This window comes from Cherax quadricarinatus, chromosome 73 (assembly GCF_038502225.1).
Source record: "Cherax quadricarinatus isolate ZL_2023a chromosome 73, ASM3850222v1, whole genome shotgun sequence".
In the NCBI taxonomy this organism is placed as follows: Eukaryota; Metazoa; Arthropoda; class Malacostraca; order Decapoda; family Parastacidae; genus Cherax; species Cherax quadricarinatus.
Genome location: NC_091364.1, coordinates 227,542 through 251,891, shown reverse-complemented (window position 1 = coordinate 251,891; position 24,350 = coordinate 227,542). Strand labels below are relative to the sequence as shown.

Below are 24,350 nucleotides of genomic sequence, written 5' to 3'. Positions count from 1 at the left end.
AATTGCCGACCTAGAAAATGTACAGAGAACTTTCACGGCGCGCATAACGGAGATAAAACACCTCAATTATTGGGAGCACTTGAGGTTCCTAAACCTGTATTCCCTGGAACGCAGGAGGGAGAGATACATGATTATATACACCTGGAAAATCCTAGAGGGACTAGTACCGAACTTGCACACGAAAATCACTCACTACGAAAGCAAAAGACTTGGCAGACGATGCACCATCCCCCCAATGAAAAGCAGGGGTGTCACTAGCACGTTAAGAGACCATACAATAAGTGTCAGGGGCCCAAGACTGTTCAACTGCCTCCCAGCACACATAAGGGGGATTACCAACAGACCCCTGGCAGTCTTCAAGCTGGCACTGGACAAGCACCTAAAGTCAGTTCCGGATCAGCCGGGCTGTGGCTCGTATGTTGGTTTGCGTGCAGCCAGCAGCAACAGCCTGGTTGATCAGGCTCTGATCCACCAGGAGGCCTGGTCTCAGACCGGGCCGCGGGGGCGTTGACCCCCGGAACTCTCTCCAGGTAAACTCCAGGTAAACGTACCTCCACCACACTTACATTCTGCTCTTCTTCACTCCTAAAAGATGGTATACCTCCCTGGCTAGTGCATGAAATTACCACCTCCCTTTCTTCCTCAACATTTAAAAGTTCCTCAAAATATTCTCGCCATCTACCTAATACCTCCCTCTCCCCATCTACTAACTCCCCTACTCTGTTTTTAACTGACAAATCCATACTTTCCCTAGGCTTTCTTAACTTGTTTAACTCACTCTAAAATTTTTTTTTATTTTCATTAAAATTTCTTGACAGTGCCTCTCCCACTCTTTCATCTGCTCTCCTTTTGCACTCTCTCACCACTCTCTTCACCTTTCTTTTACTCTCCATATACTCTGCTCTTCTTATAACACTTCTGCTTTGTAAAAACCTCTCGTAAGCTACCTTTTTCTCTTTTATCACACCCTTTACTTCATCATTCCACCAATCACTCCTCTTTCCTCCTGCCCCCACCCTCCTATAACCACAAACTTCTGCCCCACATTCTAATACTGCATTTTTAAAACTATTCCAACCCTCTTTAACCCCCCCACTACTTAACTTTGCACTAGCTCACCTTTCTGCCAATAGTCGCTTATATCTCGCCTGAACTTCCTCCTCCCTTAGTTTATACACTTTCACCTCCCTCTTGTTGTTGCCACCTTCCTCTTTTCCCATCTACCTCTTACTCTAACTGTAGCTACAACTAAATAATGATCCGATATATATGAGTTGCCCCTCTATAAACATGTACATCCTGGAGCCTACCCATCAACCTTTTATCCACCAATACATAATCTAACAAACTACTTCCATTACGTGCTACATCATACCTTGTATATTTATTTATCCTCTTTTTCATAAAATATGTATTACTTATTACCAAATTTCTTTCTACACATAGCTTAATTAAAGGCTCCCCATTTACATTTACCCCTGGCATCCCAAATTTACCTACTACTCCCTCTATAACATTTTTACCCACTTTAGCATTGAAATCCCCAACCACCATTACTCTCACACTTGATTCAAAACTCCCCACACATTCACTCAACATTTCCCAGAATCTCTCTCTCTCCTCTACACTTCTCTCTTCTCCAGGTGCATACACGCTTACTATAACCCACTTTTCACATCCAATCTTTATTTTACTCCACATAATCCTTGAATTTATACATTTATAGTCCCTCTTTTCCTGCCATAGCTTATCCTTCAACTTTATTGCTACTCCTTCTTTAGCTCTAACTTTATTTGAAACCCCTGACCTAATCCCATTTATTCCTCTCCATTGAAACTCTCCCACCCCCTTCAGCTTTGTTTCACTTAAAGCCAGGACATCCAGTTTCTTCTCATTCATAACATCCACAATCATCTCTTTCTTATAATTTGCACAACATCCATGCACATTCAGACTTCCCACTTTGACAATTTTCTTCTTCTTATTCTTTTTAGTAATCTTTACAGGAAAAGGGGTTACTAGCCCATTGTTCCCGGCATTTTAGTTGACTTTTACAACACGCATGGCTTACGGAGGAAAGATTCTTATTCCACTTCCCCATGGATATAAAAGGAAAAGTAATAAGACCAAGAACTATTAAGATAAAATCAAAGAAAACTCAGATGAGTGTGTATAAATAAATGTGTATATGTATGTGTAGTGTGACCTAAGTGTAAGTAGAAGTAGCAAGACATGCCTGTAATCTTGCATATTTATGAGACAGACAAAAGACACCAGCAATCCTACCATCATGTAAAACAATTACAGGCTTTCGTTTTACACTCACTTGGCAGGACGGTAGTACCTCCCTGGGTGGTTGCTGTCTACCAACCTACTACCTACAAAATAAAAATAAATATATTTAAATATATATAAATATATATATATATATAGATATATATAAATATATATATAAATATATAAATGAATGATGATGTAAAGAGATGATGTAAGGGAGAAAAAGTTAGCATATGAAAAGTTTTTACAAAGTAGAAGTGATGCAAGGAGGGAAGAGTATATGGAGAAAAAGAGAGAGGTTAAGAGAGTGGTGAAGCAATGTAAAAAGAGAGCAAATGAGAGAGTGGGTGAGATGTTATCAACAAATTTTGTTGAAAATAAGAAAAAGTTTTGGAGTGAGATTAACAAGTTAAGGAAGCCTAGAGAACAAATGGATTTGTCAGTTAAAAATAGGAGAGGAGAGTTATTAAATGGAGAGTTAGAGGTATTGGGAAGATGGAGGGAATATTTTGAGGAATTGTTAAATGTTGATGAAGATAGGGAAGCTGTGATTTCGTGTATAGGACAAGGAGGAATAACATCTTGTAGGAGTGAGGAAGAGCCAGTTGTGAGTGTGGGGGAAGTTCGTGAGGCAGTAGGTAAAATGAAAGGGGGTAAGGCAGCCGGGATTGATGGGATAAAGATAGAAATGTTAAAAGCTGGTGGGGATATAGTTTTGGAGTGGTTGGTGCAATTATTTAATAAATGTATGGAAGAGGGTAAGGTACCTAGGGATTGGCAGAGAGCATGCATAGTTCCTTTGTATAAAGGCAAAGGGGACAAAAGAGAGTGCAAAAATTATAGGGGGATAAGTCTGTTGAGTCAGTATTAGAGTATGTAGGAAAGAGGGAAATTATTTCCCAGTAAAGGTGGGCCTTAGACAAGGATGTGTGATGTCACCGTGGTTGTTTAATATATTTATAGATGGGGTTGTAAGAGAAGTAAATGCGAGGGTCTTGGCAAGAGGCGTGGAGTTAAAAGATAAAGAATCACACATAAAGTGGGAGTTGTCACAGTTGCTCTTTGCTGATGACACTGTGCTCTTGGGGGATTCTGAAGAGAAGTTGCAGAGATTGGTGGATGAATTTGGTAGGGTGTGCAAAAGAAGAAAATTGAAAGTGAATACAGGAAAGAGTAAGGTTATGAGGATAACAAAAAGATTAGGTGATGAAAGATTGGATATCAGATTGGAGGGAGAGAGTATGGAGGAAGTGAATGTATTCAGATATTTGGGAGTGGACGTGTCAGCGGATGGGTCTATGAAAGATGAGGTGAATCATAGAATTGATGAGGGGAAAAGGGTGAGTGGTGCACTTAGGAGTCTGTGGAGACAAAGAACTTTGTCCTTGGAGGCAAAGAGGGGAATGTATGAGAGTATAGTTTTACCAACGCTCTTTTATGGGTGTGAAGCATGGGTGATGAATGTTGCAGCGAGGAGAAGGCTGGAGGCAGTGGAGATGTCATGTCTGAGAGCAATGTGTGGTGTGAATATAATGCAGAGAATTCGTAGTTTGGAAGTTAGGAGGAGGTGCGGGATTACCAAAACTGTTGTCCAGAGGGCTGAGGAAGGGTTGTTGAGGTGGTTCGGACATGTGGAGAGAATGGAGCGAAACAGAATAACTTCAAGAGTGTATCAGTCTGTAGTGGAAGGAAGGCGGGGTAGGGGTCGGCCTAGGAAAGGTTGGAGGGAGGGGGTAAAGGAGGTTTTGTGTGCGAGGGGCTTGGACTTCCAGCAGGCATGCGTGAGCGTGTTTGATAGGAGTGAATGGAAACAAATGGTTTTTAATATTTGACGTGCTGTTGGAGTGTGAGCAGGGTAACATTTATGAAGGGGTTCAGGGAAACCGGCAGGCCGGACTTGAGTCCTGGAGATGGGAAGTACAGTGCCTGCACTCTGAAGGAGGGGTGTTAATGTTGCAGTTTAAAAACTGTAGTGTAAAGCACCCTTCTGGCAAGACAGTGATGGAGTGAATGATGGTGAAAGTTTTTCTTTTTCGGGCCACCCTGCCTTGGTGGGAATCGGCCAGTGTGATAATAAAATAAAAATAAATATATATAAATATATATAAAAATACATATATCTATATTAATAGTACAGTGGACCCCCGCATAACGATGGCATCACATAGCGATTATTTCGCATACCGCTTACTTTAATTGCAAAAATTTTGCCTCACATACCGCTTAAAAACCCGCTTACCGATTTTCTTCCGAGACGCGCTCACATGTTCCGCCGGTGGCATTGTTTACCAGCCAGCCTCCGCGGTAACATCCAAGCATACAATCGGAATATTTCGTATTATTACAGTGTTTTCGGTGCTGTTTCTGGAAAATAAGTGACCATGGGCCCCAAGAAAGCTTCTAGTGCCAACCCTGTGGTAAAAAGGGTGAGAATTAGTATGGAAATTAAGAAAGATTTTGAAGGGTTTGGGGCTAACCCTGAGAAGCCTATGCCAGTTGTGGAATCCATTGTGCCTACTTCAAAAATTAAGGAAATGTGTGCACAGTGGGTTGAACTGCAAACCTTTATGGATGAAAATCACCCTGACACAGCTGTTGCAAGCCGTGCTGGTGACTATTTCAATGACAATGTTGTGGCCCATTTTAGACAAATCGTAAAGGAACGGGAGGTACAGAGCTCTATGGACAGATTTGTTGTGCGACAGAGGTCCAGTGACTCTCAAGCTGGTCCTAGTGGCATTAAAAGAAGAAGGGAAGTAACCCCGGAAAAGGACTTGCTACCTCAAGTCCTAATGGAAGGGGATTCCCCTTCTAAACAGTAAGAAGATAATGCTCTCCCCTCCTCCCATCCCATCAATCATCACCAGATCTTCAATAAAAGTAAGTGTCATGTAAGTGTGCATGCCTTTTTCAGTTTGTGTGTATTAAAATTAACATTTCATGTGGTAAAAAAATTTTTTTTTCATACTTTTGGGTGTCTTGCACGGATTAATTTTATTTCCATTATTTCTTATGGGGAAAATTCATTCACATAACGATTATTTCGCATAACAATTACCCCTCTTGCACGGATTAAAATCGTTAACCGGGGGTCCACTGTAACTAATATACAACTTATAACTACTACAAAAAACCACCACACTCCAGTTCACATTAGCTCACTAGCATACTGCTACTAATGAGTTAAACAAAATAAATGAACATTTATGAACAGGGAGGCTCCATGACACCCCTTCCTGCAGACTACTTAGCCTATGGTGGAAAAGTTAAATACTCTCCAAAACACAGGCCCCTGCATACTAGGGCTTTACAAATAAACATGAAAGCACTTAAACACAAACACCTATGGTAGGACCTAAAACCATACCAAAATTACCTACTCAAACTACTGCCCAAACATGATGACTTTACCCCTGTCACTACCCGTCTCGTACTGAACTGCACACCTCTCATCTGCTCCTGTCCTGGTCACTGCCTGACCGATAGGAATAAAGTGCGTTTGCTTTCATGGAATAATACACGTCCACTTTCAGTATACTATATGGAAAATGACATTATATATGGAGCGTTATTTTATATAAATATATTTTTTACAGTACTCCATAACAGTACCTAAATAATGTATGTTAGAGCTGATTTCCTCTATTCTGTTTATTACAGTATACAGTACACTAATGTATAAACATTTAAAAATATACTAAAAATGTTAGAAATGGTGCAAAGGTGACATTAAAACAGTATCAAAGATGGTTATCATAAACCCACTACCATTGTAGTATGCTCTTTGCTTAGCAATGAATTTGTTTACTGACGTGGTCTTAGGAACAGAACTCTGTCGTTAAGTGAAGTGAGGCTGTATTGCTAAACCTTAAAGAATGCTAAAAATACATTTTAATCATATTTTTTTAAAGAATAATGAATGCCATTAAAAAAGTTATGACATATGTGACGTTGCTGAGTGACATAAAGTTGGACTTAATGAAGTTCGCTGAACTGAAATTTACTCTAGAAAAGTGGTGTAAAGGTGAATTTGACATAGGCCAAAATGACGTAAAGTGGGGTATGACTGTGTACAGTAAAAGTTGTGATTTTAGGTCACATTTTGTGTACCTGATAAAGCCAATTTGTGGTGAAACAGTGTGCAATGAAACCTCTGACTCTTCTGCAGTCATTGTCTTACTAAAGAAGGAAATATTGTCCCATTTGAAGCTTCTGTTGCAGCATGTCTTTTCTCCACAGGAACTTTTTGTCAAAAATAGTGAATAACCAGATGATTCCAGTGATTTGTACAGTAAACAAATATTTGAGAAGTGGGGAGTGCTCTGGTGAAGAAGAAATACTGTAGTATATTATCATTAATTTTTCTTATTTTATTATCAGTTATTATTATTACAGTTGTATTATATTGTCAGTATTGCTGTCATTATAGTACAGTGGACCCTCGACCAACGATGGCATCGTCTAACGTTAAATCCGACTAGCAATACATTTTAACGCAAAAATTTTGCCTCGACTAGTTTTTAATACTTGACGTGCTGTTGGTGGGAATCGGCCAGTGTGATAATAATAATAATAATAAAAAACTGAGAGTTTTACATTGAGCAATCACTGCACTTAACTTCTTACATGTACAGTATATCCATATTTACTGAATTATTCTTCAGGTGATTTATATTGCCTTATATTATACATATTGTAACTTCATAAATAAATTTTACTCACCCTTTTAAAACTAGACAATTACAATGTCTTATTTTTTATTTTATGAATTACAGTACAGTAAACCTCTCATTAACAGATTTCGGCAGTTTTGGACAAAAACTGACCGGACAAATGCTCTAATTATTGGGCAAAATAGACAAAAGTATAATTCCATATTTTGTCCATAGTAGTGTCTTGTTGTCTTCTGAAGTATTGGGCCAAGTCTGCTAACTCTGACATTTGTCTGGTGTGAGTTAAGGTGTCCATTTTCATTGTTTACTGAGTCATAGGTCACCCTTGCCATTAAATATTGTGCGATGAGTAATGATTTATTCACCAGTAGCATTATTTTAGTGTGCATAAAACAGGCTGTACTCTACAAGGAAAGGGGAATGCTTTGATGCCGATGAAAGGTTTTTGCTCCAAGAAATTGGATATATATTGTGTTCCCTTGGGTTAAACCCGATTACTTCCCATTTCTCAAGCATTTTATGACTGCTACGTGTTTAGAGCTTCTCCATGTCAATTCTGGCTGTGGAGAGTACTACTTGACTTGTTCTATGAATTAGCTAGCATCCATATCTTCAATAAAACATAGAGTATATTGTTTTTATTATGTATTCTATTGTTTTTACTTTCTTAGATTTATGGAGGCATGAGGGTGGGTGACCAGAGGTGACACATCTGTGACTTGACCTGACCCAACCTGACTCAACTTGTCCTGTGTTCCTTTGGTGAGTGTTTGACTGCTCTTTTAATGTCATCCAAACCTTAATATCTTGAGTTTGTTAAATTGAAGTTAGGATTTATTGTTAAAAGATAACTAAAAGAGTGTAGTATTGTACTGTGTGTTGTTGGAGTGAAGTGAGCCCCCATATACAGGTAACTATGCAGTAAGGTGGTAGTGTACTTTAGGACATGGCATTGAAATTAGCTTAGTAGGATAGGCAGTTGTTGTAATGGTGGTAATAGTAGTAGTAGTAGTAGTAGTAGTAGAAGTAGTTAGAAGCACCAGTATATGTACTATTATGTATCAGGGTGCAAGTAATGGCTTCATCTATTATATCAGGGTAATGAAATGTGCCTCTTAGCATTTACAGTGTATATTACATACTCTTATTTTCTCACAACACTGACTACACTAGTTTCTCAGTGGCAGTGTGTTCAACCCACAACACCCAGGTCCCTATTTGCTGCTTGGTGAACAGGAGCAGCTGGTGTAAGAAGCCTTACCCATGTTTCTTACCCCCTCCCTTCTCCTTCAAGAAGAAGTCACAACATTCGATTAACAGTAAGATCCCTGTTAACCCTTAAACTGTCCAAACGTAGATCAGCGTTGATGTGTGTACCGCTCTGTGTATTTTAGGAAAAAAAAAAAACTTTTTTTTTTTTAAATGAAAGAGAATTTTTCCCGGCATCCTCAAATTTTGTCATACTGCACACACTGAGTGCACAGACTCATTCTCTCTTGTCTAGGCAACTCAGGCTTATTGTGCCAAAGTTGAAAGCATGTAAAATAAAATGTAGATCTACAATCGAAGCGCTACGCACGTGAACGTAGCTCTAGGTTTGGACAGTTTAAGGGTTAACAACTAGGTGAAAATGGGTAACATGTATAAAAGGATTGCTCAGTATGTTACCCACAGCAGCTGACTAAAGTGCTGGTACCCATTTACTACTAGGTACACATGGGAAACAGGTGAAAGGAGACTTGCCATACATATTGACCCACCTGGGCATTGAACCTGGATATTTTCAGTTGTGAACCAATTGCTCTGCCACTGAGCCCCAGATCGTGTATAATGAATGCTGGAAAGTTATAGATGATGAGAACTTGCCAAGCCATGGCCTTGGCAGAGATTGTGCATGTGCTTTATATTCCAGGATGGAATGGCTTGTAAAGCAACCACTTTTCTAAACAGAGTGTGCGATTTTCTACAAAGTGCCATTCATTCATTTTCACCTGATCTAACTAGGCTTGAAGTAATTACATGATTCAGTGACAGTTTCCGTTATTCTTCCAGATTTTCAATTATGTTTTCAATTTTTCTTCCAGATTTTCAATTGCATTTATAATTACCTTATCAGGAAAAATGGAAAATTACAGTTACTATGCTTTATATTTTGTATTGAATTATTTTCCTCAATTACTTCAAGTTTTACTAATGTTGAAATCACTGTTCAGTGTCCAAAATAATATTCAATCATCTTGCTTCATTTTTTTATTTAAATGTACATGCTTGAACAATGTACAAGAATTCCACTAGTTATATTTTCAATCAGAGGCAAACGGATGGATAACATATGCATTAAATTTGTTACATGAAATCAGCCAAATATACAGAAAGATTACAAATAACTGGACAAGTTTCTTTTCACACAATGTACTTTGTTAGATCTAAGACAAAATGTTTATAATATTTTTCTTTCACTACAACTTAAACAAAAGAAAACTACACCTGTAACCTGAACAAAATTAGAACAATTGTTGCAGAAAGTTGCAAATGAGTTACATCACAGCATGTAAAATAATGAAATTAATATTGACTTGAATGATACACAATTACTCAGATTACAGCCACTTGCACATTACAGTTCATTAAGATTAAAGCATGGAAGGCACTTATAAGTTTCTTGGTTGTAGTTAATATGGAGAAGTTTGCAGAGAGTTGCAGGCCCTAGCTATGCTTTACTGGGATTAAAAAAATTCCTGCAGTGCAAAATACTCTTGATGATGCTGAAGTGGCTGTGCAGTCCATTTTTCTTGCACATTTCTTCAGAAGGAACATCTTTGAAGGTGGCCTGTGGCCTGGTAGGCAACACTTTCACTTCACATGCTGAATGTCTGTGGTTCGATCCCTGGCAAGGGTAGAAACATTGGGCATGTCTCCTTACACCTGTTGTCCCATTCACCTAGCAAGCAAGTAGGTACTGTACCTGGTGTTAGTTGACTGGTGTGGGTTACATCCTGGGGGACAAGATTGAGGACCCCAATAGAAATAAGACAGATCATCTGCCTTTCTTGGATTATCCTGGGTGGCTAACCCATCGAGGTTAAAAATACGAACAAAATCTTATCTTAAGGAGAATCCCTTCTGTAGGCCAAGGGATGTATGTCAGATGGAGCACAGTTCTCTTATATATACTTTTTCAAAGCTTTTTCTAGTTCATTAGTGTGTGATTTGTGTTTACCTCCAGCTGAAGAGAGCATTTGTCTTAGATTTGGATAATTCATCCTTGTGGACAATTTCACACACTTAGTCTCAGATTCACTTGCAACAAGGGTCACATCTGAATGCAAAGTTATGTACGATTTGACATATACTTGCAGTGCTTTCATTTTGTCATTAACTCCTCCCCTTGACGAGTCCAGCAGGAATAGTGTAGATACAACACATGACATTACTTGCAGGCGTTCAGAATGCAGTGTACGATCGAAGAATAAGAAATAATGGGGATTACAATCTTCCAACTTAATGTTAAACATTTCTTTAATAACCGTTACCTTCTTGAGGTTGAACTACATAACTATAATCCCGATGTTATACTTTTGAACGAGACAGCTGCAAGAGTTGATCAACATATTAAATTACGTGGATACTGTACTGTTGAAAAATCGAGAGGACCGTTTAGTGGTGTAGCCATCTTGGTTAAATTAGGATATACATTTAAAAATATTCATGTGGATGAAGATAACATTCTTGCAATAGAACTAACAACGTCGCATGGACAACTAGTAATAGGAACTGGATATTTTCCCCCGAGACAGCCATATATAGAGTCAATTCCTCTACATAGGATATTAAGCAGAAATATTCCAACAATTTTAGCTGGAGATTTTAATGCTCATCACCCTGCCCTCTTTAACTGTGGAGCTGGTATTCCACTGGGTGATTTAAAAGGAAAACAACTCTTTAATATCATGACAGCTAGAAACTTGTCATTTCAAGGCCCATTCTTCAAATCGTACATCGGACCTCATCCAGGAACACCAGATATCGTACTGACAAACAGAGACTGTGACATCTTTCACTGTCGTATATCTCCTGGTGGAAATGTAGGATCTGACCATATCCCTGTTATAATACAACTACAAACTTCTCCATTTAGAATACCTGTAACTCCTAAACGCAATCTTAACACCCTAGGATTTGACCCCTTCAGGGCATATCTGGGTGAAGATGAAATTGTGTCTTTGGAAAATCTACCTTCCAGTGCAATTGATGATGCAATCAGGTCCCTGCACAATCGAATAATTGAAGCTGCCAATGCAACTTGCCAATTAGCTTCCACAAAGATATACCAACAATACAAACCTACTAGAGAAATTAGAGACACTTTAAGAAATTATCAAGCAGAATGTCGAAGGCATCTTCAAACACGACAACCACCAGCAGCTACACTGCACCGATTAAGGCACGAATTAATTAACATGATTAGTCAACACAAACGAGACATATGGAAATTTCTAGTTCTTCAAGCTAATCAATATAAACGTGAACCAGCAAAATTTTGGAGTAAGATCCGACAACTTTTAGGGGCAAAGCACAAGGCTCCTAACTACCTAGTTCATACCTTCACTGATGAGGATGATGAAGATGTTGAAATTAAACTTGACGATCCACAGGACCAGGCTAATTTGATGGGTGATGTATGGGAGAAAATTCTCTCTCACAATAACAGTCGTCAATTTAATAATAATCATTATCAGTTAGTAAATGAATGGAGAGATGAGAACTTGGATGATCTACAACCACTACCTACCATCGATACTTCAACTCTTGAAGATACCCACCCGCTTACTAGACCTATTACATTACTAGAGATAAGTCAGGTTATTGGAAGAATGAGAAATAGAGCCCCTGGCCTCTCTGGAATAACAATGAAACAAATAAAGTACCTACCTAGAAATTGCAAACAGTCCTTGGTAAATGTCTTTAATGCCATCTTGGCCTCAGGACATTTTCCAGTTGTTTTTAAGACTGCTAGAATGATCTTTCTTGCTAAGCCCAATAAAGATATCCACCAACCTGGGAACTATAGACCTATATCTTTACTTGAAGTCACTGGAAAAGTTCTTGAGAAAGTCATTTCCAACAGATTGAATTACTATATGGAGTTTAATCACTTGTTTACTGAAAAACAATTTGGCTTTAGAACACATAGAGGTACCAATCATGCAATAAATGTTATTTTTGACACTGTAGCAAGTCTAAAACAGCAGGGCAATCTTGCCTTAATTGCCACCAGAGATGTTCATAAAGCTTTTGATAGCTTATGGCATGATGGCCTTATATACAAACTCATTGACCTACCAGACCATAACTGGACTTTTCTCAGAGTAATTTATAATTTCTTAACTCAAAGAAAAATCATTCCCACCTTTCATGGCAAGTCGACAGAACCTTTTATACCGACGGCTGGTGTCCCACAAGGTTCTTGTCTCAGTCCACTTCTGTTTAACATTTATGTGAATGACCTTCCTCAACCAGAGTTTAATGACACAATTGTGACACAGTTTGCAGATGATGTTATTCATGTCGTCTCATCAACTCCAGTAACAGGAAAATACAAGTATGAGAGAGTCATAGAAAAAATGAATATTGAACTTCGTCGAACATCTAATTGGGAGAAGAAATGGAGAATTATGACTAATCCTGACAAGGTCCTTGTTAGCACGATAGGATGTTTTGCATCAACCATCGAAGATAAAGGGGGTATCTCCATCAGAGGTACACCTGTAGCCATTAAAAACCCTAACAAGATCTTGGGATATGAAATAGACAGGCTGCTCCACTCAACATCTCATGTAACTAAAAAGATCAACACAGCCAAAGCCGGTCTTAGCAGACTCTTTCGATTCAATCAAGCCCCTCAACATGTCAAAAAACATCTGTATAAAATGATAATAAGACCTATACTTGAATACCCTTGTGTCCCAATGTCATTAACAACAAAGACCAACATGCTACGGTTACAAAGGGTCCAGAATAGAGCTCTTCGCTTTATTACCGATACCAGGAGGAGAGACAGAGTTAAAATGGCAGATTTACACACACAGCAAGACATTACTGCCATAAATGTACGCATTGACACTCTAAAAAAGAAACAACTTTATACAATGCAAGAACTATACATGCCAGATAGAGAACATCCTATACAAGTGATAAATACCACCGATTACACCATCAATACTCCGCCTCACAGGACTCAAAGAATGACTCTCCCACAGAGGGTTCGTCGTTTTATTCATAAAGATGATTACCCTCGACCCATGATTTTGAGTAACTTACCTGACGAAGAAGATTGGATACCACCAGAACCCTTCTATGTATACTGAGAAAATCATCGCCCCCAATTAGGGAGACATCTTAAATAACTTTCTAATGTAAAATTATGCTATTGACTATTGTTGGACACCACCATTAAGAAGCTATTGTCACGAACTTATAAACTGGCCAGAAAATCATTGCCTTTCCTGTCGTATAAATATCTGTTGTGCAACTGCGAAAAAAAAAAAAAAAAAAAAAAAAAAAAAAATGCAATTGCAACTTGTATAATTACTACCAATTCAGAGTCATGTAGTTATATATCTATTATATCTATGTGACTCTGATGGGTTAGTATTATACCTCTTAAAGAATATCTTATTAAATCACATACACTTTTTAATTTGCACCAAAGTGGTTGGGCCACTTACCTTTTATATCCTACCTCTCCCCCCCCTCCCACCCTTTTCCAATATTTCCATCCTTACCCATCCTTCTTCCTTACCCATCTTACCAAAGCTCTGGTCATCAGATCCAGATCCAGATCCATTAACCCATCGTAATACCCCAGTTTTATGAAATAATTTAAGCAGTTATAAGCCTGACACTAGTTGGTTACAATTACACTTACTTTTTAATCTAAAAGTTCAAATACAATTACCTATTTTTTTAAATGTATGTACTGTACTAATTACATTCATGTTCAGTTACAATTTCTCTGAGTCTGGATCTGGCATACTACAGAAATATAATGTTTGTTTTTCTCAGATTAGGCATATAATTGACCAGCAATAATGTAATAAACAAATGGGTGGTTTAGTATGTTTGGCAGCTTGGAGCATGTTGCACTACCTTAGAACATTCATTTTCTCTTGAACACTGAAAGTTTTGGAGGATGGCTTGTGTAGATTGTTAAACATGAGTAAATACCAGGTTCAGGTGTGTGGGCAAATGTACAGCACAGTATGTACATGCCCAACAATTACTGAGTCATCATATGTATGCAGGTGTATAGCATAAGTATGTACAGAGCACAGGTGTAAACTGAAGAGCCATGATGTTTATTAAAGCAGCCTGTTTACTTCATTATAATCAACACTTGATTTCCAATGAATTACCCATCATGTGTTTTTCCCCTCTTTCTTTTACAAAGTTGAATATACAGTGGAACCTCAAAATTCAAATGTATCACATCTTGGTTTCAAAAATAGAACCCTTTTTTCGAACCAACTGTCCCTATTATCGAATGCGCCCCTATTTTCGGACCGCCGGGTACCGGACCTGTCTGCCAGCCCGCTCTGTCTGTGTCCCCGCGCAGGCGCTGTGAGCCAGTCTGGCTTTGTTTATGCTTGAGTGAATACTAACCTGCGCTCTCATTCAAACATTTTACGATTATTTAATTGTGTTTAGTGCTTGTGGGACTGTGAAATAAGCTACCATGGGCCCAAAGAAACTTGCTAGTGGTACCCCTGTGGTAAAGAAATTGAGAAACACCATTGATGTGAAGGAAATAATACAGAGGTATGAAAGTGGTGTGAGACTTGTTGAGCTTGCCAGGATGTACAGAGCACTGTGGACAGTTATTTTGTGAGACAGAAACAGAGGACTGTAGACAGTTATTTTGTGAGACAGGGGTCCAGTGACTCTCAAGCTGGTCCTAGTGGCATTAAAAGACAGAGAAGGGAAGTCCTCATGGAGGGGGATTCTCCTTCCAAACACTAACCCCAACTCCCTCTCTCCTCCTCCCTGTCTTCCAGATGCCATCACCAATCTTCAATTAAGGTAAGTAAAAATGTTATTTTATATTTATATACATAATTGAACACTATAGTATTTGTTGTGTGTATGTAAAACTGTAATTAATCTCTATAAAATGTATTTTTTTGTGAATATTTTTGGGATTCTGGAATGGATTAATTGTATTTCCATTATTTCTCATGGGAAATATTGCTTCGATTTTCAGACTTTTCAAATTTAGAACTAGCTCCTGGAATGGATTAAGTTTGAAATTTGAGGTTTCACTGTACAGGCTAAGAGCTACTGTCCTATTTAGCTAATTTCAAACACATGCCCTAAGGTACACTACCACCTTACAGCCTCCTACCCACAACAGTGGATTAGCACCCAGGTACAGTACTTATTTAATTTTAGGTTAGGTTAGATAAGCTTCGTCAGGAAACAGAACAAACGTTTCCTGACGCAGGTCAGATGATGACCCGCCGTTGGAGCTTTTGATCATCTGACGGAGGCTTTCTGCTGGCTTACCGGTCCACCTCTTTAAAAATTATGATCATAGTTACAACCTACTTTTAGGTGTACAGAGGCAATAGGTGTGAGGAGGCTTGCCCACATGTGGTGTTGATAAGAAAACCAATGTATTTGCCAGTGAGCAAAAAGTGCATAATGAGCAAAGTTGCATTTTCCATACAAAATTGTTCACCAATCTTTGAAATGAGACCAGTATGATCAAAATTGTATGGTTGGTTATTGAGATGATGTTCCAAACATTCTGCAAAGGTTTGTAGGCGATATTCACAAAAGTGAATATCGTTACCCACAGTGGTTGATTAACACCCAGGTATCTACGTATTTACTGCTAGGTGTACAGGGGCAGTAGGTGTAAGGAGACTTGCCCATTTGTTTTACCTTGCCTAGGAAGTTACTCATAACAATTAGCTAACATCCAGAGACCTTTTTACTGCTGGGTTAACATGGGCAGCAGATGTTAGGAGACTCGCTCACATGTCTCACCCAACCTGGTAATCGTACTTGGGTCCTTTCATTTCTGTCACTATTAAAGTGGGGTACATACTCCCTGTTTATGTAGTTATTGATGATTATACTTATTTGCAGTAAATTATGTAAATCTTTGTTATCTAACATTATTAAAGCAACGATGTAATTTAACCTAACGTAAAGGAACATAAGAGGGAGGAGTTGCTCTCTTTTTAACAACGGGCAATTGATTGATTGGGAAGGTTTGGTAACATAGACTAGTCAGAAATGCATGAACTGATAGTGTTAGAAAATGACCGTTATGATGATAGGCTGAATGAAGGGATGAGTGGAGTATATCTTGATGTAGGTTCTCTTATCTCCACTGTGGATAGTACCGGTCTGGGAAATGTCAGTCCCTCAACGAAAGTGCATGGATGCCAGTGAGGGGGCTTTTGATCCAAGGAGTTGTGCTTATCCTCCCCTTAGATATAATCAGACTGCCTTTCATTCCCCAAGTTCTGTATGGCTCCTGTGGACTTAGTGCTCTCCCCATGAATTTAATATAATAGTAATATTTGGAAGTGTATTGCATCACTAGAGGCTTTTCCATGTAAGTTATCACCATTATAAAGTAATGTGTGTCAACCTTTGCAACTTAATGGGAAATAAATATTTGTATTCTTGTTTTATCACTTTTTAACATGTTAACCATCTAGAGCATTTGGAGTTTATAATCTTCATCATAACAATTATAACTAACTGCACACTGTCATTACAGTGTATATAGGAGGAGGGGGGGGCTCTTCTTGTTGTCTTTGATGCAGGTACTAGTCTTTATTCTTTCATATTCTTAATAATCTTATATGAAACTACATGTCTCCTCTTCTACCCCTATCAGCCAGCATGGACATCATTAGTGTGTGTGTGTGTGTAGTAATTACTAGTTGTCAAAGGCACTTGTCGATAGACACTTGGTGTAGTGCCCCTTTTTTGTGTTATTTTAGGACTCATAACATTTTACAAAAAATGTGAGGCATTTGTTGTATTTTGATGTGTGTGTAGATTACAGTACCTCTGTATCTACAGTAACAGGTATGTTTGTAGTGTCCCAACTGATTGTGTCTGCTTGTTTTTACGAATGAAAGAGTGAGACAAACAGTGAGACTTGTGATAGCTGATGCTTGAAAGAGAAAGTGAGTCAGTCATTAGACAGACCGAGTGACTAGCAGACAGTGAAACTAGTGTATGTGTACCCACCTATTTGTACTTACCTATTTGTGGTTGCAGGGGTCGAGAGTGTGTGTATTCACCTATATGTGATTGTAGGGGTCATAAGAACATAAGAAAGGAGGATCACTGCAGCAGGCCTGTTGGCCCATACTCGGCAGGTCCTTTACAATCCATCCCACTAACAAAACATTTGCCCAACCCAATTTTCAATGCTCCCCAAGAAATAAGGTCTGATAATTCTATCCACTCATTTGCAAGTCCCACTCAGATCCAACCCCTCCCACTCATATATTTATCCAACCTAAATTTGAAGCTACCTAAAGTCCTAGCCTCAATAACCCAACTAGGTAGACTGTTCCACTCATCAACTACCCTATTTCCAAACCAATACTTTCCTATGTCCTTTCTAAATCTAAACTTGTCTAATTTAAATCCATTACTGCGGGTTCTCTCTTGGAGAGATAGTCTCAAGACCTTATTAATATCCCCTTTATTAATACCCATCTTCCACTTATACACTTCGATCATGTCTCCCCTCATTCATCGTCTAACAAGTGAATGTAATTTAAGAGTCTTCAATCTTTTTCCTAAGGAAGATTTCTAATGTTATGTATTAACTTGGCCATTCTACGCTGAATGTTTTCTAACAAATTTATGTCCATTCTGTAATATGGAGACCAGAACTGAGCTGCATAATCTAGGTGAGGCCTTACTAATGATGTATAAAACTGCAGTATAACCTCTGGACTTCTGTTGCTTACACTTCTTGATATAAATCCCAATAATCTATTTGCCTTATTACGTATGCTTAGACACTGCTGTCTTGGTTTAAGGTTGCTGCTCACCATAACCCCCAAGTTCTTTTCGCAATCTGTATGACTAAGTTCTACATTATTTAACTTATAAGTGCTAGGGTTATGGACACTCCCGAGCTTCAGAACCTTGCATTTATCTACATTGAACTGCATCTGCCACTTTTCTGACCAAGAACAGAGATTGTCTAAATCCTCCTGAAGTTCCCTAACATCTACGTTTGAATCAATTATCCTACTTATCTTTGTGTCATCGGCGAATTTGCTCATATCACTAGTAATACCCTCATCAAGGTCATTGATATACAGTGGACCCCCGGTTTACGATATTATTTCATTCCAGAAGTATGTTCAGGTGCCATTACTGAACGAATTTGTTCCCATAAGGAATATTGTGAATTAGATTAGTCCATTTCAGACCCCCAAACATACACGTACAAACGCACTTACATAAATACACTTACATAATTGGTCGCATTGGGAGCTGATCGTAAAGCGGGGGTCCACTGTATATTATAAACAACAACGGGCCCAAGACTGATCCCTGTGGAACCCCACTTGTTACAGATCCCCACTCGGATTTAACCCCATTTATGGACACACTCTGCTTCCTGTCTGTGAGCCATGACTCGATCCACGAGAGCACTTTTCCCCCATGCCATGAGCTGCCACTTTCTTTAACCCTTTGAGGGTCGACAGGCCCTCTCCGAAACTCGTTCTCAGGGTCGGCCAAATTTAAAAAAAAAAAAAATTATTTTCTCTTATGAAAAGATAGAGAATCTTTTCCCGATCATAACGACACCAAAAGTTTGAAATTTGATAGAAAACTTACGGAATTATGCTCTCGCAAAGTTAGCGATTGCTGGTTTCTTTTTCTGTCTCATAAACACGCTAAGATAACAGGGATATCTTGCTACTCCTACTTACACTTTGGTCACACTTCACAGACACGCACATGCATATATATATATACATACATCTAGGTTTTTCTCCTTTTCCTAAATAGCTCTTGTTCTTTTTTATTTCTTCTATTGTCCATGGGGAAGTGGAAAAGAATCTTTCCTCCGTAAGCCATGCGTGTCGTATGAGGCGACTAAAATGCCGGGAGCAATGGGCTAGTAACCCCTTCTCCTGTATACAATTACTAAAAAAAGAGAAGAAGAAAAACTTTATAAAACTGGGTTGCTTAAATGTGCGTGGATGTAGTGCGGATGACAAGAAACAGATGATTGCTGATGTTATGAATGAAAAGAAGTTGGATGTCCTGGCCCTAAGCGAAACAAAGCTGAAGGGGGTAGGAGAGTTTCAGTGGGGGGAAATAAATGGGATTAAATCTGGAGTATCTGAGAGAGTTAGAGCAAAGGAAGGGGTAGCAGTAATGTTAAATGATCAGTTATGGAAGGAGAAAAGAGAATATGAATGTGTAAATTCAAGAATTATGTGGATTAAAGTAAAGGTTGGATGCGAGAAGTGGGTCATAATAAGCGTGTATGCACCTGGAGAAGAGAGGAATGCAGAGGAGAGAGAGAGATTTTGGGAGATGTTAAGTGAATGTATAGGAGCCTTTGAACCAAGTGAGAGAGTAATTGTGGTAGGGGACTTGAATGCTAAAGTAGGAGAAACTTTTAGAGAGGGTGTGGTAGGTAAGTTTGGGGTGCCAGGTGTAAATGATAATGGGAGCCCTTTGATTGAACTTTGTATAGAAAGGGGTTTAGTTATAGGTAATACATATTTTAAGAAAAAGAGGATAAATAAGTATACACGATATGATGTAGGGCGAAATGACAGTAGTTTGTTGGATTATGTATTGGTAGATAAAAGACTGTTGAGTAGACTTCAGGATGTACATGTTTATAGAGGGGCCACAGATATATCAGATCACTTTCTAGTTGTAGCTACACTGAGAGTAAAAGGTAGATGGGATACAAGGAGAATAGAAGCATCAGGGAAGAGAGAGGTGAAGGTTTATAAACTAAAAGAGGAGGCAGTTAGGGTAAGATATAAACAGCTATTGGAGGATAGATGGGCTAATGAGAGCATAGGCAATGGGGTCGAAGAGGTATGGGGTAGGTTTAAAAATGTAGTGTTAGAGTGTTCAGCAGAAGTTTGTGGTTACAGGAAAGTGGGTGCAGGAGGGAAGAGGAGCGATTGGTGGAATGATGATGTAAAGAGAGTAGTAAGGGAGAAAAAGTTAGCATATGAGAAGTTTTTACAAAGTAGAAGTGATGCAAGGAGGGAAGAGTATATGGAGAAAAAGAGAGAAGTTAAGAGAGTGGTGAAGCAATGTAAAAAGAGAGCAAATGAGAGAGTGGGTGAGATGTTATCAACAAATTTTGTTGAAAATAAGAAAAAGTTTTGGAGTGAGATTAACAAGTTAAGAAAGCCTAGAGAACAAATGGATTTGTCAGTTAAAAATAGGAGAGGAGAGTTATTAAATGGAGAGTTAGAGGTATTGGGAAGATGGAAGGAATATTTTGAGGAATTGTTAAATGTTGATGAAGATAGGGAAGCTGTGATTTCGTGTATAGGGCAAGGAGGAATAACATCTTGTAGGAGTGAGGAAGAGCCAGTTGTGAGTGTGGGGGAAGTTCGTGAGGCAGTAGGTAAAATGAAAGGGGGTAAGGCAGCCGGGATTGATGGGATAAAGATAGAAATGTTAAAAGCAGGTGGGGATATAGTTTTGGAGTGGTTGGTGCAATTATTTAATAAATGTATGGAAGAGGGTAAGGTACCTAGGGATTGGCAGAGAGCATGCATAGTTCCTTTGTATAAAGGCAAAGGGGATAAAAGAGAGTGCAAAAATTATAGGGGGATAAGTCTGTTGAGTGTACCTGGTAAAGTGTATGGTAGAGTTATAATTGAAAGAATTAAGAGTAAGACGGAGAATAGGATAGCAGATGAACAAGGAGGCTTTAGGAAAGGTAGGGGGTGTGTGGACCAGGTGTTTACAGTGAAACATATAAGTGAACAGTATTTAGATAAGGCTAAAGAGGTCTTTGTGGCATTTATGGATTTGGAAAAGGCGTATGACAGGGTGGATAGGGGGGCAATGTGGCAGATGTTGCAAGTGTATGGTGTAGGAGGTAGGTTACTGAAAGCAGTGAAGAGTTTTTACGAGGATAGTGAGACTCAAGTTAGAGTATGTAGGAAAGAGGGAAATTTTTTCCCAGTAAAAGTAGGCCTTAGACAAGGATGTGTGATGTCACCGTGGTTGTTTAATATATTTATAGATGGGGTTGTAAGAGAAGTAAATGCGAGGGTCTTGGCAAGAGGCGTGGAGTTAAAAGATAAAGAATCACACACAAAGTGGGAGTTGTCACAGCTGCTCTTTGCTGATGACACTGTGCTCTTGGGAGATTCTGAAGAGAAGTTGCAGAGATTGGTGGATGAATTTGGTAGGGTGTGCAAAAGAAGAAAATTAAAGGTGAATACAGGAAAGAGTAAGGTTATGAGGATAACAAAAAGATTAGGTGATGAAAGATTGAATATCAGATTGGAGGGAGAGAGTATGGAGGAGGTGAACGTATTCAGATATTTGGGAGTGGACGTGTCAGCGGATGGGTCTATGAAAGATGAGGTGAATCATAGAATTGATGAGGGAAAAAGAGTGAGTGGTGCACTTAGGAGTCTGTGGAGACAAAGAACTTTGTCCTTGGAGGCAAAGAGGGGAATGTATGAGAGTATAGTTTTACCAACGCTCTTATATGGGTGTGAAGCGTGGGTGATGAATGTTGCAGCGAGGAGAAGGCTGGAGGCAGTGGAGATGTCATGTCTGAGGGCAATGTGTGGTGTGAATATAATGCAGAGAATTCATAGTTTGGAAGTTAGGAGGAGGTGCGGGATTACCAAAACTGTTGTCCAGAGGGCTGAGGAAGGGTTGTTGAGGTGGTTCGGACATGTAGAGAGAATGGAGCGAAACAGAATGACTTCAAGAGTGTATCAGTCTGTAGTGGAAGGAAGGCGGGGTAGGGGTCGGCCTAGGAAGGGTTGGAGGGAGGGGGTAAAGGAGGTTTTGTGTGCGAGGGGCTTGGACTTCCAGCAGGCATGCGTGAGCGTGTTTGATAGGAGTGAATGGAGACAAATGGTTTTTAATACTTGACGTGCTGTTGGAGTGTGAGCAAAGTAACATTTATGAAGGGATTCAGGGAAACCGGCAGGCCGGACTTGAGTCCTGGAGATGGGAAGTACAGTGCCTGCACTCTGAAGGAGGGGTGTTAATGTTGCAGTTTAAAAACTGTAGTGTAAAGCACCCTTCTGGCAAGACAGTGATGGAGTGAATGATGGTGAAAGTTTTTCTTTTTCGGGCCACCCTGCCTTGGTGGGAATCGGCCGGTGTGATAAAAAAAAAAATAATAATAAAGTTAGCGGTCTCGGCGATGTTTACGGATCGGCGATTTTGCCCACTTTGAGCCCCATTTTCGGCCAATTTCACTGTACTAGTCGACAAAAAACATGAATATTTCGCTAGAACTCCATTTTTTCTATCGAATGGGTGCAAGAAACCACCCATTTATAAATTCAACTATCCAGTACAGTGGTCAGAATTTAGCAATTTTGCCAATTTCACACAAATTTCAAAAGATGCCAATTTCGGAATAGGGTCCAGAATAAACAAGAAAGACATTCCTGGCACTAAAATGACATTTCCTCTAGTCATTAGTCACGTCTCAAGGCCCCTCTTATATTCTTTTGCTTTCCACTTTGAATTTTTATTTTCACAAAAAATATAAGATTTACTGTTATGCAGACTACTGCATTAGTGTAAAAAATGGTATAAATATTATTGGTGCACTTGTGAAAGAATATTAGACTCACCAGTTGACGTGTATTGCACGCTTGGCACGATTTGTTTACTTTTGAAGTTTGGTAAAAATCGAACATTTCTGCTACTTTGAGCTCAATTTCAAGGCACCTTTCATTGTAAAACCAGTCATAATCATCTCAATTTCAGTAATATGTCTTTCATTCTATAAAATGAGACCAAGAAAACTAGAATACAACAATAAATACTATACGAAAATACACTGCAAAGTCGCTGATTTATTAAAAAAAAATGGAAAAAGTTTTTTTTTTCTCATTATGCACCGTGTGCTGCAGGATTTTTTTTAGACTGTGCACACTGACCACATAGACCCATTCTTTCATATGAAGGCCTACCAGCTTTCTCCCACTAGATTTGAGGTCGCTAGAATTTATGAGTACTAGTACGTCAAAAACCCCTACGCGTAAGACGTACTAGTACGACGAAAACCCTCAAAGGGTTAACAGTCTTTGGTGTGGAACTCTTTCAAAAGCCTTACTAAAATCTAAGTAAATAATATCAAATTCTTTATTGTGATCAACAGCCTCAAAAGCTTTACTGAAGAAAGTTAATAAATTAGTTAGACAAGAACGGCCTCTTGTGAATCCATGCTGAGTATCATTAATCAAACTATGCTTATCGAGATGGCTTCTTATAATTTCAGATATAATTGACTAGTAATTTGCCTACAATTGAGGTCAGGCTTATTGGGCGGTAATCTGATGGTAACGACTTGTCCCCTGCTTTAAAAATAGGAATTACATTAGCCATCTTCCACATATCAGACACTACACCTGTTTGAAGAGATAAATTAAAAATAATAGTTAATGGTTCACAGAGTTCCATTTTGCACTCCTTAAGAACCCTTGAAAAAAGCTCATCAGGACCTGGCGACTTACTTTGCTTCAGTCTGTCTATCTGCTTCACAACCATTTCACTAGTGACTGTGATGTTCCATAATTTATCTTCTTCAGGCCCACTATAAAAATTTATTACTGGAATATTGTTAGTGTCTTCCTGTGTAAAAACCGAGAGAAAATAATTATTTAAAATCGAGCACATTTCATTCTCTTTGCCAGTAAGATGCCCATAGTTATTTTTAAGGGGACCTATCTTATCTCTAACTTTTGTTCTATAGACCTGGAAAAAACTTTTTGGGTTTTTGAATCCCTAGCAACCTTAATTTCATAGTCCCTTTTAGCTTTTCTTATCCCCTTTTTAATATCCCTCTTAATGTCAATATATTGATTCAAAAGATGACCCTCACCTCTTTTGATATGCCTATAAATTCCCTTCTTATGCCCTAGTAGATATTTCAGCCTATTATTCATCCATTTTGGATCATTTCTATTTGATCTAATTTCTTTATACGGGATAAACGTTCTTTGAGTGGCATGTATAGTGTCAAGTCACAGCTCCTGGCCCTGCCTCTTTGCTAGCTGCTACTAGGTTACTCTCTCCTTGCTCCTAGAGCCTTATCATACCTTTTCTTAAAGCTATGTGTGAAACTTGCCTCTACTACTTCACTCTCCAGATTATTCC

At 38.9% G+C, this 24,350-nt stretch overlaps 1 protein-coding gene across 5 annotated transcripts in view; it reads left to right on the top strand.

The window, feature by feature from the left end:
* Nucleotides 1–24,350, top strand: part of mmy (UDP-N-acetylglucosamine pyrophosphorylase mmy) — a 266,724-nt gene that overhangs the window by 14,841 nt on the left and 227,533 nt on the right. For 4 of the 5 annotated variants that reach the window (XM_070100495.1, XM_070100496.1, XM_070100498.1 and 1 more), the window contains one exon: nt 7,622–7,712. The exons of the other annotated variant lie outside the window; for it this stretch is intronic. The gene's annotated coding sequence lies outside the window, so the exon portion shown is untranslated. The remainder of the gene's footprint in view (nt 1–7,621; nt 7,713–24,350) is intronic. 5 annotated transcript variants of the gene reach the window in all.